Raw genomic sequence first — 14,825 nt, 5'->3', positions numbered from 1 at the left:
TGTCTCAAAGGAACTGGGCGAGTTAGTCTCTGCTGCGCTTAATCATGGCTGGGATGGGCTAGAGGGAAACAAAGGAGCCTCCTCTGTGAAACTTCAGTCTCCACAGCTGCTGCCCTCAACAGTCACCTTCCCTACAGACAGAGATATGGGCGGTGCATTTTCACGGCTGCCACATCCCACCCTTTGTGCAGCGCAGTTCCCCTGTGGATGCCGTGAGCCTCTCTTTTTAAGAAGAAACTTTGAAGAGGGAGGTTAGTAGAACGAACTACAGCTCCCCTCTCCCCTGCTGCACTTGATCTCAGGGACATAACTGGTACTCATCCCTTCTCCCCTCCACTATCCATTCTCAATTATCCACAACTGGCACCTTGGCAGGTCTTGATGGGTCACTGGGCAGTGCTGAGGGGTCTAAACTCTTGGTCATCGTAACCAATGGATCCCTGGGCTCCATGTGTATTTCTCTCTGTGCCAACCTTGTAAAAGCAGCCCTACCTTCTAATAACTGATCAGGGTACTTCTAGTAACTTCTAGTAACTGATCAGGGTCAATTACTGCTGTCAGGACACTGACTCCTCTTTTTGCCCGCTGGTCCCAGAAAACATGGAGTCTGCAGTGTCCTGGCAGTCTCCATAGCTTAAATTTTAACGGGACCCTTGCTATGTCCCCTGGTAAGATTGTGCCCCCTTTGGGGACCAGGACTTCCCACCCTGCAGAGCTCAGGGTGGGGGGATTTGATTACCCACAGTGCATGTTGGCAAACCTTCATTAATCAAAACCCCAGTTAAAGATTCAGGGAAGGCTGCTGCAGAAAGTGACCTTGAATGGCACTTGATAACCATGGCTGGGAGCATTACAAGGCCTGATTTGCCCTCTGCCCCTCTCTAGACCTCAGTTTCCTCATCTGTAGAAAGAGGACTTGCTCTCTAAATTCTAATGTTCTGGGACTCAGTTGTTAGACAAAGGAAGATATTCTCTTTCCTCTTCCTCCCTCTCTAGTCTCCCTGTTACCTGCCCAATAACTCAGACCCCTCCATTAGTTTGTTTTGGGCAATAAGGCCTTACTAGGAGAGGATTAGAACAGAGTTAGGATGAAATTTGAAACTTGGGAATATTGGCAGGACCGGGAGGAGAGAGAAGCGGGGACAGACATAGAGGAGTTATCCTGGAGAAAAGTTGTTTGGAGTCCAAAGAAGAGGGGAAAGATCTAGGCAGAGGAAGCCAAATGTATGAAGACACAGAGGTATGAGACGCAGATGTTCTAGGAACGCTGGCTGACGTCAAGGCTGAATGGAGGAGAGGGGCCTCAGTAGGAGAAAGGTAGGAGGCCCCAAAGGCTAAGGGCTTTGAACACTCGAATAAGATTAGATTTTTATCCTGGAGGTAACAGAGAGTCATTGGCAATTTTATGCAGGGGAGCAATCCAACTCACCTTGTACTTTACAGAGCTGATGGTCACATAAGACTTGGATTCTTTTTTTTTTTTTTTACATTGACATATAGTCAGTTTACATTGTGTCAATTTCTGGTGTACAGCATAAAGTTTCAGTCATACATATGCATACATATATTCATTTTCATGTTCCTTTTCATTATAGGTTACTACAAGATATTGAATATAGTTCCCTGTGCTATACAGTAGAAACTTATTGTTTATCTACTTTATATATAGTAGTTTGTATCTGCAAATCTCAAACTCCCAATTTATCCCTTCCCACCCTCTTCCCTGATGGTAACCATAAGTTTGCTTTCTATGTCTGTGAGCCTGTTTCTGTTTTGTAAATAAGTTAATATGTGTCATTTTTAAGATTCCACATATAAATGATATCATACGGTATTTTTCTTTCTCTTTCTGGCTTACTTCACTTAGAATGACGATCTCCAAGTCCAGCTATGTTGCTGCAAATGGCATTATTTTATTCTTTTTCATGGCCGAGTAGTATTCCATTGCATATGTATACCACCACTTCTTTAAGGACTTGGATTCTTTTTTTAAAAGTTTAGATAGAGGCTGGAGGGAGGACAAAGTAGGAAATAAGGCAGTATTCTCCCTGGCAGAGGTTGTAAACTGTTGGCCCATGGGCCACATTTGACCCCCAAAAATGTTTCAGTTGGTCCACTCAGTATTTCTGAATTAGGGAAACTAGTTTCAAACATTTAAAAGTTGGAAGATTTTATGTTAGAATATGAATTTTCTGCTTGAAGTCATCTGTCCACACAGGGCCCATCATGCTCCCGGTTGTTTCATCTCCATCATTCCCTATCACCTTACACCTGATCCCAGTCGCTTATAAGTACTTGAGTTTGCAATCCCTGGCCCTAAAACTTCTAGAAACAGTAGGGGGTGGGGGCTGGGAAGAGTATGCTGGGTGGACAAATAGGGAAAGGGGCAGGGTGTGTTAGGGGCTTTCTTCTCAGAGAAATAGTGTGAGGGAGGCTGCATGGATGTGGCTGATAAGAGGAAAACAGGGCCTGGGAGGATGAGCTGTCCTTATTTCATCTCCACCCTCACCCACCCGACTTCCTTCCAGGTCACCAGTTTCCAGTTAACAGACAATGGTCCTTCATACCTGGGTAGTGCTTTTGCACATGCTGCTGCCTAGAATCCCCTTTCCTCCCTTCTATGTGGTGAGCATTGTGTTTCCCAGCTGCATCCCATGACTAGACGCTGCCTGTTTATAACAGGGGTCAAAAACGCAACCTGGGCGTAACCCTCAAGGCCCCAGTTTAGAACGTCTTCCCTGAGTAGTCTGTTAGTTCAGATGGGTGCATGGATGAATGGATGGAAGGGTTTCTATCCGATTGCATAGCTAGATATTTCCCTCCTTGAAAAAGACACAGGCTCCGCCCCAACAAGAAGACTGGGACAGTCTGGGGCAGTCTAGTCCCGCAGGGGCCAAGAAGCTGGACCAGGTGACCCTCTCAGACTCCCCCGAGTCCTCTCTAACCTCGTTCTCGCCCCCTTGTGGGCTCTGACCTAGAAAAGACGGGGTTGGGAGGAGAGAGAAGCAGTCCACGGGCACTAGGACCCAGAGCGGGAGGAAGGCGGGGTGGGGGCGCCGCGCGGGGAGAATCTGCGCCCAGCGGCGCGCGGCAGGAGGGCCCGGCGGGAGGGCGAGCGCGCGCCGAGATTAGTGTGCGTGCGCGAGAGCGCGCGCCAAGCGGGGCGGACAAAGGGGCGGGCGGCGGCGCGCGAGCCGGAGGGCGGAGCCACGAGCCAGGCGGGCAGGTGCGCGCAGGCCGGAGGGCGGAGCCGCGATGCCGCGATGGAGCGCAGCCCCGGCGGGCGCCGGCGCCGGGGCCGGGGCCCGAGCACCAGGCAGAGCGCGAGCCGGAGCCGCACCCAGAGCCCTGGCCAGGCCGGGGTCCGGGACCGCAGGGCCGGGCTGCTCGTAGCGGCGGCGACGGAGCCCCCCAGCGGCTGAGGGGCTTCCTCCTAGCTCCTGCCGGTGGCCGGAACTCAGCAAGCCCCCGCAGCCGGGGAGCGCGGGGGTCCCCCCACCACATCCAGGACCCAGAGACACCCAGGAAAGCGGGGTGCCTCTCCAGATCCAACACAGAGCGACTCCCCAGCTGGGGAAAGCGGAGACTACCTCCGTATTCAGAAGACAGCAACCTCCCTGCGGTACTGAGAAGACTCCCCCTCTTCAGTCTGGGCCCCCACAAGACCTAGAAGGCAGTGACCCCCCTGTCTGGGATTGTGGGGACCCCTCCTCAAGATCCTGCTCACTACAACTCCACACCTCAAGACACGAAGACCCAGCTCAGAACGCCCCTAGATCAGGGGTCTTAGACCCCCCAAATTACGGTACACTGAAACCCCAAATCTAGGGACCCGAGGACAGCAAGAGCTATCCCTCACCAGCAAGAGGCCTCGGGGAGCACCACCGCCCCGCCCCCGCCAAAGCTGCGGGACCGGGCCGACTGAGCCCCTCGCAGCGCCCTTCTCATCCCAGCCCATGGTTGTGGCGCCCTGAGCCCTCCGGGCCGGGCTGAGGACGAAAACCGAGACGGCGCCCAGGCCCCCTGCCGCGGCGTCCCCGCGGCCCCAGCCCAGGTAAGCAGGGCCCAGGTGAGGGGCAGCAGGTGAGTGGCCGCCAAGGTCCCTAGCCCTGCAGGTGGGGAAGGAAGTATAGGGTGCGCGCTGCCCCCTCCCCAGCGTCGCCATGGAGCCGAGGCTGAAGGACGTCTCTTTGTGTCTCGCTTGGAGGAGCCGCCCCCTCCTCCTCTCCCTTCCCCCACCCCACATTCTAGCCCTGGGGCTTGGACGCAGCTTTCTGGCCCCGCGGGGGAGTGGTGGCACATCCCCTGGCGCCCCGGAGAAGGGAGAAGAGGGTGGAGAGTTCACCCCCCCCAAAATTGTGAGCCTGGAGCTCTTGGATCCTAGGTCCTTGGAGTATATGTACCCCTCCCCCCCCAGGCCAGGCTGAGTTTTCAAGTGAAGTCCTCCCCCCACCCCCGGGAAGAGAAGATTTGGGGTGTCCACAGGTGAGGGGGCCTGCAGTGTGTGGCTCTAGGGTGATGGCTGGGGCTTTGGGTGTGTGTCTTTGTCTGCAAGAGACAGGGAAAGGGTGTGTTTGAGAGAATGGGTGGGATTCCCTTATTTTCTCTGTGATCCCACTGCCCCTCACCCGGGCTACAGGGGAGGGTCTTCACCCAGGCCGTACTTCGTGCTCCCTGCAGGACAGGGAGGGGACAAGCCCTTTCCAAAGTGAGGCGCTGGCTTCTAGGGAGGGGTGGTAGTCTGGATGAAGAAGCCATTTCAGGTCAGGGCACCTTTCTGTCCCCATGTGCCCCAAGGGGCAGCAAACTCTAGGCCTTTCCTCCTCCAAAACACCCGGCCAAACCTCAGGTGGGGTCAGTGTGTCCTGGACAACCAAGGGACCTTTCTAGGTTCTTGCTTTAGCTTTCCAGGCAGTATACAAAGCAGTACCCTAGACTGGCCCTCAGTGAGGTCCTGACCCCCAAGTCCTGCATCTCATGGGAAGATGAGAGGCCCAGGGGATGTTGTATTCTGAAATTCTGGATCAGAGATTCTGACAAGGGACTGGACTATGGCCAAGGGAACGCACTCTGGACTGCTGTGGTTTCTGCCAGGGTATTTTCCCTGAGCCCTCTGCAGGCAAGCAGTGATGCTGAGGAGGGTAGGACTCTGGGTACAGGTAGCCCCAGCAGGAGTTCCTTTGTTCACTTACTCATTCAACAAACCTTTAGCTAATGTCCATGATGTACCTGGCGTTGGAATCAAGGTCCTTTTTCCCACTTCATCCAGGTCTCCTTTCCTGCTCTTTCCTGTTCATCAGACCTCTGGGCTGTTCTCATTTACCTAGGCCATGCTTGGTCGGACCAGTTGAGGTGGGCCTGGTCAGGCCCAACTGAGCATTTCTGACCCCACACCTGAAGCACCTGATTCTCATCCTGCTGCAGACTTGAGGGCCCCAGTGCCTGAGTGGCCAATTCTTCTCCCCGCTTCCCAATACCAAGTGCCTCTACCCCTACCTGCTGCAGGCATTGACCCACGGGGGAGGATGTGACTAGCAGGAGAAGAGGTTGGGGTGCTCCAGACCAGAACCCTGGCAGCCCCGCCTGCAAATTCAAAGATAATTGAGGCAGTCCCCCTTAGCACAGGCTGTGGGGGAGCCAGCAACCCTGAAGACTGGGTGACCTTGGGCAAGCATGTGGCATCTCCCGGAGATAATGACAAGTGAGCCACTCACTCTGCAGCCGGCAAGGCAGATGTGGATCACACTTGGGCCACAGAACCATCCAGAAGGGTCCTTTTCATCTCTAAAGGAGTTCATTTCCCCCAGTGGGTTCCCAGGAGCCCTGGGCCTTTTCAGACAACCCACTGGCAAGGGAGTGGAGTGAGGCTAAAGAGTGGAGATTTGAGTCACTGTGACTAGGGAAAAACATTCAGGAAGCCAGAGGGGAACAGGGAGTAAGATCTCCCCTCCTCGCTAACCTGTGAAGGCTCCCCGTCGGGTCTGGAATAAAGCAGAGTCAAAGCCCTTATTGGTCTTGCCCGAAACCAATTCCCAAGCGCCAGCTCCTGCTTCCTTACTCTCCATCCTCAACTTCTGGCTCATCTCCTCCGTGTCCCCCAACTCCTTCCCCCTGCCATGTGCTGTTCCTTACCGAACTGAAAAGCCCCGCTGTAGGATGGCTCAAGGGCAGCTCTCTGCTTCCACTTCCCCTTCTGATCTGACCTGGGCTGGCACAGAGTAGAGAGCGGAGTTGGACTGGTTGATGTGTTGGTGGCTTGGAGACAGGGATGTGTGTCTACACATGCTGTGAGAGTGTCTCCACATCCAGACCCCGAGCTCCGGGAGCTGGGACCAGGTCTGTCTCGTTCCCGCTGCATCAGTTTTGTCTAACCCAGAGCCAGCATATTGTACAGCACATATTGTAAAACACAGCTTCTAGACACATTTTGTTGATCCAAACAGTGTTTTTCTCATGTTTGCATTTGTTGCCAATGCTAAACAAACATATAACTTAACAAACGAATGTTGTTTTTTGGATCCTCTTGAAAAATCAGATGCTGTGGCAAGCCCAGGCCAGAGCCAAAGAATGATGACCTTTAGATTGGCTGTCACCCTCCAGCTGGCCTCAGGCCCCACCTGGCCTTTTCACTCATTGACATGACCTCCTGGCCCCTCTTGTAGGCATCTGGCTTTGCAGGTCTAGGATAGAGGCCAGAAAATGTTTGTGCAGAGGATGACCTTTGTCTGTGTGTTCTGCGCACATGGGTCTTCCCTGCCTCCCCCACGGCCAAGTTAGAATGTGCTCAGAATATATCCCTGTGAGGTCTTTAGGGCTAAGTGGTAAAGTGAGCCTGAATTCTTCCAGCCAGAAGCCTCTCCAGCCTGGTCCCACTTTCCACTCTGGACCCCGTCGTGTGCCCCCTCCCCTGTACTGGAAGGAGTCAGCCAGCAGAAACCTGTTTTAACTGTCCCACTTGCCCAGGAGCAAAGCCCAAGATTCTCTGCCCAGGGCTTGCTGAGGACTGTTCTCTGGGCCTCAGTTTACCCATGTGTCACAGAGGAATTAGACTAGAGGTTCTCTTAGCTATAAGCTTCCTCCTTATTCTAACTTTCTGGGACTGAGTCCAAGATGCTCTAAGTTTTGATCAGGTAGGAGAGGTGGGGGCCTAGCTGCAGAAGTCACTGAAGAATATTGACATGCCCTAAACATTAAGGAAACCAAGGGGTGATACCAAGTAGCCGAGCCAGGGATCAGGGGTCAGGAGTCAGCGCTGGGCCCCAGCCCCTGGGCATGGCTGTCTTCCTGGATGAAGGTCTACAGCAGCCCGAGGTCAAAGGAGACAGCAGAGCACCCTAGATGAGAGCACAGGCTCTGGACTCCATCTGGGTTTGAATCCCTTTTAGCTACTCTGTGACCTTGGGCAAGTTACTTAACCTCTCTGAGCCTCAGTTTACTTATGTGAAAAACAAGGGTAATCCCTACCTTAGGATCAACGGGGATTAAATGAGCTAAAGCATAAGAAGGCCTAGGACAGGGTCTGGCTTGTAAAAAGTGCTCAGTAACCATTGGCTCCTATTGAAAGGGGAGTTGGCAAGTGGGTAAGTAACCCTTGGTGGTAATGCTTTCTTGGTTTCCCTATAGTCGGTCTGGGGAAGCCATAGGGTCCCTGCTATGAGTGGGGTTCAAGCCTGAGGGGTGGGATCTATGGCAGCTGGAGTTGACACCCTCTTCCTGCCCAGAGCTGTTTTCTAGGTGAGGTGCCTGCCCCAGACAGATCGGCCTTGGGCCAGAGCCAGGACAAGCATTTCCAAAAGACTCCGTCTTCTGCCGACTACCCCCTCCCTCCACTTCTCCCTTGGTCCCCCTTCTAGGCCTCAGGAAGCTGTGGCCGTTTGGCCATCAGGACTGGTGGGGCCCGTTAAAGCCCCCCTCCTCTTCTGTCTACCCTCCAGCAACCCTCCCCTCTCCCCACTGTGTAGATTGGCCAGTGCGGAGGGGACAGGCCCAGACTCCCAGTTCAGCCCCCATTCAGGGAGCTGTGTAGTATCTCGCTTGGAGGGAATCGTTTTTCTGTGTCAAGTGCCCCATGCCAGCCACTGGACATCCTTTCTCATTTAGCTGAGAAGAGCACCACATTAACCCAGAGCGGGGGTTTGAGCCCAGCTCTGTGAGCCCCCAAAAGTTTGTGTGAAACTGGCATCAAACTGCCCCTTACCACGCACTAGGTGTGTGACCTTAGACGAGGCAGTGTCCTCTGTGCTTCAGTTTCTTCTGATGTAGAACAGGAATAATAATGGCTCCTTCTTCCTAGAGCTGTGGGGAAGATTAAACGATAAAGCACTTTTAGCAGTGCCTGCTACTTTAGCCTTTGCTCCTGCTACCTCTGCCACACCCTGTCAGGGTATGCAAATGAGGGGTCTAGGCCAGGGGAAGCCATCGGGACTCCCCATAGCACCAGCTGTCCTTCCCTGTGGCTTTAGTCAGTCCTGGGAGAGGCAGAGAATGTTCCACCTGCCTCTGGGTGTTGGGATGACCCTGAGGGGCAGGGGTGGGGACTGGACAGGACAGAGCCGCCTCTTCTTCTTCCTGATCAGGCCCTGTAGAGGCTGCACAGGTCTCCACCCTATGGTAGCTCCTGGTCTGTTGCCCCCCCCCCCCCCCATCGCAGGAAGGCTTCTACTCTCTCCAAACGGGGCCCATGGTCCTGTGGGGAGATGGTGCCGTCCCAAGAGCTCGGGTGCCTGCCAGCCCTGATCTGAAGTGCCTCCAGGAGGGACAGCAGGGCCCATAGTTAACATGATTTAGTGGCAGAAAGCACAACCTCTAGACCCACTGTGTGACCTTGGGCGAGGTGCTTAGCCTCTGTGCCTCAGATTCATCAGCTCCAAAAAGGGAGATGATACTAGTACCTGTCCTGTAGGATCATAGTGGGGGTGAAGTGAGTAGAGGTTTGTAAAGTGCTATGAATGGCACCTGGGACCCTCTACAGTGTGCTGTTAATATCAGTCCTCAGAAGCTCTGAGCAGAAGGGGAATATTAGCCCCACTTTTACTGGTTCAAAAAAAAAAAAATGGAGGTTAAGGGTGAAGGTCTTTACTCAAGCTTCCATATCTAGGATTCAGGGAAGATTCTGCCCACCCTTCCATCATTCACATGCAGTCCACAGGGCATGGCCAGCCAGAAGGACCTGGCGGACCCTCACCTGGGCTCTGGCCGAGTTCCTGGACGTACCGTTCGGCCTCTCTGCCACACACCTCTTCTCACCTGGGGCCACGACAGGCGAGAGCTGCAGCACAGAAGAATCTTCGAAGGAAACCTCTAAGGCTCCCCAACTCCTTCCTCCCTCAGCCTCCTCCAAGGACAGTGGCGGGATGCTGCCGGGGGCTAGACTGGGGGTCTCTGAATGCAGCAGGGTAAGGTCCTTGCTGCCTCTTTGTCTCTCAGGATCTGCTTCAGGAAGGGTTTGCTCAGGTCCGGAGTGCATCTTACTTAGTGAAAGGCAGGTCCTCTCTGTGGCTTCCAAGGACCCTGCCCCCAGCCCCTCACCTCTGCCCTCCACTCTGGCCCCTTGCCACTTACCCACCACTCTGCAGTCATGCCTGCCTCCTCACTGTTCCCTGATTACACCAAGCTCAGGCCCCTTGTGCCTCTGCTGGGAAAGTTCTTCCATCACTAAATCCACAGCCTCCACATGCTCGCAGCCTTCTCAGTGGAGCCTTTCCTGACCTCCATCTACAATTTCATTCCCAACGCCTGGCATCTCCTCGCCTCTCCCTGCTTTATTTTTCCCTTTAGGACTTCTTACTGTCTGACATACATCTCTTACTTACTTTTATCATTGTCTCTAAACTAGAATATAAGCTCTTTGAGGGCAGGGCTGTTTGTTTGGTTCATGAATGTATTCCAGATCCAAGCACATAGTAGATGCTCAGCAAATATTTATTGAATGTTCTGGAGTGCTACTGGACACGTCACTTAATCGTCCCTTCTCTGAGTCCCAGCTTCCTGATCTGTGAGGGGTATAATGGGAATAGCAATAGCAGCTTCTCCTAAGGTGATTATGAGGTTTGAATGAGTCAAAATGTATAAAGTACTTACACTTTAAGTGGCTCATAAATGTCAGCTATTATTAATAACACTTTAATCGGTACCATTATTAACCCCATTTTACTGACGAGGACATAGAGGCACAGAGAGAGTAAGTGTCTTACCAAAGCTTCTTGGCTAGAAATGGTGGTGACTGGTTCTACACAGGAGTGGCTGAATCTGGGCTCTAGGCTCCCAAGCTAGGCTGTATCCCCCATTCCATCCCTCTGTAAGGGCTCAGGGAAGAGGGGAGCGGGGAGGGTTGTAGCTAGGGTAGGGCTCGTCTCTTCAGGGAGCCTCTGCTCACCCGGCTATCTCTCCAGTGACCGCCGCCTGTCCATTGGTAGACCCCCAGCCAAAGCCCCTGAGTGCTGGGCTGCCCGGCTCACCCGGACAATAAGGCTCATGCCTCCTCTCACACCCACAGGGGCTACCACAGGGAGGCTGGGAGAGGGGAGACCCAAGACTCCCACCTCCCCACACGGCCTGGCTGGGGAGGCCAGAAAGAGGCTGGAGAACCTGTTCCAGCTCTGGGCACCAGCTGCAGACCTGCAGAGTGCAGGACAGAAGCAAGGTCTCAGGCCCCTCTGTCCACCAAATTCTTACTGAGCATCTGCTCTATGCCAAGCACTTTAGGAAGGGCCCCTTTAATTCTTACAGAAGCTCACCATGTTAAGCGAGCATTCTCACCCCATTTTACTAACAGACAAACTGAGGCTTAGGCAGGTGTATAACCTGCCCAAAGTCATGCAGCAAGAAGGGATGGAGCCAGAATTTGTGCCAAAAGGGGAAGAGGAGGAAGAGATTTGAGAAGATTCTCCTCCTCCTTTTGAGCCGGAATAGAACGCTTGGTGAACGCTGTATTTGTGCCAAAGGTCAAGGGGAGGGAGAGGACTTACCTGGAGTCTCTTGTGAGCTCCCCAGGGCCCTGACCCCCTGATGTTGTATGTAGAGGTGTGCATGTGGTAGCTGGGGACTTTTTTTTAGGGGAAAGGGTACTGAGTCTTCGGGGACCCATGAAGGGATAAGAACCACTTGGATAGCTCACTTCATAGACTGGAAAACTACAGAGAAGGGCGGGGTGGTGGGCACTGGACAGGGCTTTCTGGAGCCAGAGGGCCCAGCTCTGGATCCCCTACTCCCTGGCAGCAAATAGGAGAACCCACATGTGAACAGATTTCTGCCCTGGGGTAAAAAGTATGAGGGTCAGGGACACCCTTTGGGGAAGGTGTTAAGTGGCAGAGAACCAGACTGGGACACTGGCCTTGGGGACGTAGGAGGAAGGCCCCCCTCAGGGGTGGGTATCTCTGGGGCTCCCAGCTGCCCCCGCCTTCCTTAGCATGGGCTGGCTTGCTATGGGAATTCAGGTCAACCAAGCTGGGCCACCCTACCTCCTCAGGCTCCTCTCGGGGATACCCACCCTGGGATGCTGAGCCTGGGCGGGTGGGCACAACCTCCCCTCACACTGTCACTTGGTACCATCTGGACCCCCAACCACACCTGGCTCCTTATGCTCCCCAGACCCAACAGGATTGTATCTAGTGTAAAGTTTAATTCTCACCCTGCCTCTGTTTACTCAGTTCCCACTTCTCTCCCCAGGTATTCATTTGTTCATTCATTCATTCATTCATTCACCAAATGTTTATTAACTGCCTACTCTGCCCCAAGCACTGTGTTAGCTGCTGGGGATACAGCAGTGAACAAGACCAGCCCAACAAAGTCCCTGCTGTCCCGATGCTTAAGTTCTAGTGGAGAAGAGAGATGGTCACAATAGACATTACGTTAGAAAGTAATACACTCTACTGGGGAAGAAAATAAAGCAGGAAAAGGGGAGTGCAGAAGGAAAGCCCTGGTTGAGAAGGTGTCATTTGAGCAGAACTTGGAGGAAATGAGCCATGTGGATATCTGGGGGCAGAGGAAACAGCCCCCAGGCAGAGAGCTAGTGTGGTCAGGGAACAGCAGGGAGACCAGTGTGTCTGGAGCAGAGGGAGGGAGGAGATAGGTCAAAGGGGTAAATTGAGGGCCATTGTAAGGACTTTGGAATGAGATGGGAGCCAGTGGAGGGTGCTGAGCTGGAGGATAGTGTGATCTAATTGGGATATGATGGGCTCCCTGGCTGCTGTGTCAAGAAGAGATTTTGGGGGCAGGAGAGCAGTTAGGAAGTTACTGCAGTAGCTGAATGCTGATGATGGCTCAGACCAGTGGGAGTGAGTGAGTGCTGAGGGCGGTCAAGCACCCTCATTAATGTCAGGTTGATTCCAGGGTTACTTTATGCAAATACAAGCAAATGAGGAACCTATTCTTGTTTTCTCCCACTTCAAAGTAACATACTAAACAAAGTGATACAGAGGCCCTGAGAGGGCAAGGGAGCTGGTGGCAGCTGCTGTGTTCCACCAAGAAGCAACCCTCTCCTTCATGGCTGGAGGACGCCAGTGGCACACCCTCTTGGAGACAAAAACACTCCACAGAAATCCCAAATGTACTCACCCTTTAACCTGGCAGCCCATTTCTAGAATTGATCATAGACACACTTGCACACTGCAACTGACTTATCTGCAAGGCTACTCACTGTTTGTGGCAGCAAAGGTTGGATACACCCAACACCTGTAAGGTGGTTAAATAAATGGCAGTCCATATATCCATACATACCTTTCTATCCCTGGGGGCCTGGGTTTTGTTTGTCAGCAGTTCCTCCATCCTGCTGCCCGGCCTCCTTGGGCTTCCCCTAGCCTTGCACCTAGTGCTGGGCCGGCCTGGGTGCTGTCCACTCCCATGGTGCTGAAGACAACGGGGCTGGAGGGAGGTCTGGGGTGCAAACCAGAGACCAAGAGTAGAAAAAGGGAGCCAAAGCAGGAGACGTTCAAGGTTCAGTCCCTGGCTCTGCTTCTTACCAGCTGAGAGACCTCTGGAAAATTGCTTAACCCCTATGAACCTCAGCATCCTTATATGTAAAATGGGATTGCTATGAAGATTGAGTGACAGCAGCAATGTAAAGCATTGGCAATTGAGAAAATAAATCATAATTTTAACTTTATCATTTTAGAGACAGTAAAGCATAGTGGTTAAGCTTTTGGATGCTGCAGAGAGAATGCCTGGATTGGAATCCTGGCTCTACCACTTACTGGATGGATGGTCTTGATCAAGTGACATGACTGCTCTGTGCCTCAGTTTCCTTGTCTGTAAATTGGAGTAAATAATGGTCACCATCTCATAGAATGTTGTGAGGATTAGATGAGTTAATTTATGCGAGGGACTTGGGCACATGACAGGGTTCCTTAAGTGTCAGCTGTTATTATAACTTCCCTCTCCATTATCATCATTCTTATCATAGCACTTCAGCTTCCCTGTTCACAGGGGCCAGTGTCACTCACAGCCACTCCCATCTCTGCTGTGCTTGGGGCTGGGGCTGTTAGAGGGAGACAGCACCTTGCCCCTGGCTTCTAGCCCAGCCCTGACACTGACTTTATATGTGATTTTTAGCAAATCAGTTTCTTGACCGTCAGTCTCTGCATCTGTAGAATGGGGCTAATGATATCTCACGCAGGCCCCTGGGAAAATAGCTATGTGCTTGCAGGGTCACATTCAGGAAAGCCAAGATATAAAAAGTTACAGCTTCCCAAACATGTAAAGAATTATTCACCCAGTATTTGTCACATCCTGGTTAAGTGCTCAGAATAGCAAGAAGATTAAGGCATGGGCCTTGCTTTCAAGGAGCTCTTGGGTTTCTTGCTAGATTGTTAATCCCCTTCAAGGCCCATTCAGGTGTCACCTCCTCCAGGAAGGCACCCCGATCCCCACTGCCAGTGCCTTTCTTGGAAATGTTGGAGCGTTGATCATGGCCTCCCTGGTCTCATGATTATCTGAGTCCTTATTTTATTTGCCTCCTTGATTTGTAGGCTCATAACATCTATCTCATACCCTCAATCTGACTTACCCTCTGCCAGCACCCAGCATGGTGCCTGGGGTTTAGTAGATATGCTTGTCTGGAGTCTTTAGGCTGTAAGTTACATAAATTCAACTCAACCTGGCTTAAGCCAAAAAGGAAATGTATTGATTCATGAAACAAACATTCAGGAGTATAAATTGCTTTGGTCATGTTTGGAGCCAGGTGCTCAGGGTCATCAGAACTCTCTCCCTCTTCCAGCTCTGCCTATCTCTTTGTTGCTTCATTCTCGGGCTCTCCCCACCCAACCCCCGATGGTGGCTGAGCCAGTCCCCAGCAGCTCCAGGCTGCTCCAGTTTCCAGATAACTTCAGCAAAAAGTCCTAAGGCAAGATCTCAGTGAGTCACTTTTGGTCATGTGTTCATCTCTGAACCAGTCATGGTGACGTGGCGGATAGGATGGATCCCCTGGTTGACTGGCCGTGGGTCAGGCCTGCCCTTAAAGCCTGGTTGGAAACAGCCCTACTGAACCACACGGACTGAGGGAGGGAGGGACCATTTCCCGAAGAAAGGGAAACTGATGCTGGGTAGGAAAAAACACCACAAGCCGATACAAGAAACCACCGAAAACATGGGAGCAAGGCAAGGATCGGGTCAAATCTGGTCTTGAGACATTTTATCTGACCACATGGATGGGGAGGATAGGAGGGGAGAAACCTAGAGGCAGGCAAGGCGAGCATGTGGGGGTGTGGGGAGCTGGCTCAGCCACACAGGCTGAGAGAATGAAGCTTTAGTCCTTCACATGACATAGAAGCAAAGTGAAGTGAGTGAGAGAGGCTGGAGGGATTCCCTATCCCCACTCAGTACCTGAAATT

The 14,825-nt window shown here is 52.6% G+C and overlaps 1 protein-coding gene across 2 annotated transcripts in view; it reads left to right on the top strand.

Annotated features, from left to right (window-relative positions):
- Positions 1-14,825, top strand: part of SBK1 (SH3 domain binding kinase 1) — a 47,022-nt gene that overhangs the window by 20,396 nt on the left and 11,801 nt on the right. Inside the window, exon 1 of one of the 2 annotated variants that reach the window (XM_032460578.1) lies at positions 3,152-4,054. The exons of the other annotated variant lie outside the window; for it this stretch is intronic. The gene's annotated coding sequence lies outside the window, so the exon portion shown is untranslated. Of the gene's footprint in view, positions 1-3,151; positions 4,055-14,825 lie in introns of those variants that run through there. 2 annotated transcript variants of the gene reach the window in all.

The sequence above is a fragment of the Camelus ferus genome, chromosome 18 (genome assembly GCF_009834535.1).
Source record: "Camelus ferus isolate YT-003-E chromosome 18, BCGSAC_Cfer_1.0, whole genome shotgun sequence".
NCBI classification, from domain to species: Eukaryota; Metazoa; Chordata; class Mammalia; order Artiodactyla; family Camelidae; genus Camelus; species Camelus ferus.
Note: the sequence above shows the minus strand (reverse complement) of the source record. Positions and strands in the feature narration are given on the sequence as shown.